Below are 3,012 nucleotides of genomic sequence, written 5' to 3' on the forward strand. Positions count from 1 at the left end.
ATATATATATATATATAGTTATGGGCTACAAATAGTTTCATACATTGAAACATTGAAAATATTGTCGAGACAGTATTCAAAACTCGCCTATTGTCTTCAAGTTATCATCAGGCTCTATGCACATTAGAAATGAGGACAAATGAACAAGACAAACCACGAGAAAGATAAAACGAAATAAAGCAGGGTGTATAAAAAGTAAAGAAAAACTGGAGTTCTTTCACTAAGGCGATGCATTGGAAACTTCACATGACTATGGGATAAGTTAAATTTTGAATTCATTCATTTATACATCAATAGCGAAATTTAGTTCATACGAATGTGTACTGCCATTTAGAGCAATTTTGAGTTTAACCGTCAATATTTGTGTCACACGGAAAATGTGAGATTGTCTGTGTGTAGCTGTTAGCTTATTCTTGATAAAATGATACTGAATAACAGTCGTCATAGTATACTGCCTTGAGGTACATTAGGTATTATCTTGACGTAAAACAGACATGGCACTTGCAAACACAGATTGATAATGTCCAAGAGCTATATACCGTGCTTTGAAGAGATAGGAAGATCCCTTAATCGATGACAGATATTTGCAAGAAGAATGGTTCTAATGATATTTGCAAAAACCATGATATTTGCAACCAATATACGTTCTCATAATGCGATTGTTGTGAGAAGTGTTAATAGATTATAGAAACTGAAGCCGATAACTTTGAACTCTTCAAAAACCAGGTAGTGTATCACCAAAGAGATTATTTTCCTAGCGATAGTCGTTTATTCTTTATCGGATAATGCTTTCTGCAACTCTTAATGTGTGGAATATAAAAGAAAAAGGTCCGTAATTTTAGTATAATCCACTGTATATAGATGTTGGGCTGCATATACATAAATATACACTGACACATATACTTATGCATATATATACATACATTTAGACATGCACATACACACGCAAACACACGAGCACGTATATCTAAACATGTTTAATCACATATATAGATATATTGGTGCATATAAATACATATATACCTTGCTAGGTCGGCATAATCCGCACTCCCAAACAATATTATTTGAATATGGAATATCAAAACTTCGTACAGGGGTGTTTTTACCCGATATTCTTTATATATATATATATATATATATATATGTACACCAGAGTAAGCACATAAATGTATCTTTATCATTATTTTTAAGAATCATTCAATGATATTAAGACAACTTTTATTATTTTCTAACTTGAAGCGATACAACGGATTGTAATACCCGTTGCACTAGAGAACAGCTGGCAAATGGAGGCTTATTTAATAGAGCAGCTTTAACTCGATATATTACTAACTGTCAAAATGAGAATCAAAGAAAGAGATGAAGCGAATGGATTTAGTAGATTTGATATCAATTCAATCAATCTTGGCCTTTATATTTAAAAATCTAACAATGACATTGAGACAACTTTTATCATTTTCTAATTTTAAGTGTTACATCGTTATGCCTTGACAATTGCATACAAGGACATCAGACAATTAAACAATAATGCAGCTCAACAGTTGTAGATCACTGTTTTCATCACTATCGATGATTTTATATTCGATATTTGTAAATTGTATGCAATTATCTGAATAAAATCAACGAACAATATGCGATATTATAAGCAGTAATTTAAAGAGAACATCGATATATACTACTGAAAAAACCCAGAATTTATCTCTTGCTTGTCAGATGTGTTTCGAAATCTGTTCTGTATAAAATGCATGCTTATAATATCCGATATATCTAGCAATACATAATGATTTTTTTGAGTTATCATTATTTGGTGTTATTTGATTCCCATAAAATGTTACTGATATAAGATACATCTCAGTGTAGAGCACAAGTTGAATACAGTGTTCGACGTAGATGTCAGATGCATAATTGATATATTGAGCAGTATTTCAACCTAAGTAAAGATAATTACAGAGCAAAATTCATCTTCTATGTGATTAATTCTACTCAGTGTTGCTCAGTATAATCATGAGAAACAAACCTGAAAGTTTTATTGTGCATCGGTTTTGTTACACTTCTCATACGAGGGGCAGTTTAACCTGGTGATGTCTAAGATATTCGTTTGATATACGCGATCCACCAGTATGAACTGATGGTAAAGAAAACGTCACTGTTGAAGAGAAAATTAATTAATTCAAACGAGACGAAAACCTTTTAAAATAGTTGACGTAAATGGACGTTATCTCACACTGAGTGCTGACTTCAACCGGCGCGATGACCGTTGCCGCGCGTAGGAAAGCGAATGAATCACCGCCGTAAACTTGTTAAAGCGGTTGATGTAATTATATGCCGAACCATTGTCGTGCGGAAATTGCTGATCTCAGCGGAAATGATTACCGTCAATGCAACCTAGTTGCTTGATTTTAAAACAAAAACCGTTGTGATCCACTTATTGACAATATGGTCTACGTTTTGCATTACTTGTCTAGCAGTTATTGTTGAGTTTCAATGAGCTGGGTAGTTTATAGGATTTTTGTGAATAATCATAGAACGGTGTTATAATTGAAACGACTGAATAAAGAAATATGTACACTAATGATACCTATTGTATAATAATAGCTTATCACGACGGCACTAAATGGCTGACAACTTATAAACATAAAATAGCAGTGAAAAGAACACAATATATTCGTTCACTTTAAGTTTGATCCATACGGTAATTAACATAGCAGTTCAAATATTAGTTATATGACATTTACATAGCGGTTAATATAGCAGAATCGGGTCATTAATTATATTTTCGATCGTTCTTTTAGTGGGAAATGTCCAGATACTTCAGTAATAAAATTGCTCGCTAAAAACATTAGAATGAACAAATATATCTCATCTGCAAGATACAATACTTGATCGAAAAAAATGGTATATATTTTATATATCTATCATGTTTATGTACATAGATACATAAACACACACACGAACACACACACACACACACACACACACACACACACACACACACACACACACACACACACA

This window comes from Octopus bimaculoides, chromosome 3, assembly GCF_001194135.2.
Source record: "Octopus bimaculoides isolate UCB-OBI-ISO-001 chromosome 3, ASM119413v2, whole genome shotgun sequence".
In the NCBI taxonomy this organism is placed as follows: domain Eukaryota; kingdom Metazoa; phylum Mollusca; class Cephalopoda; order Octopoda; family Octopodidae; genus Octopus; species Octopus bimaculoides.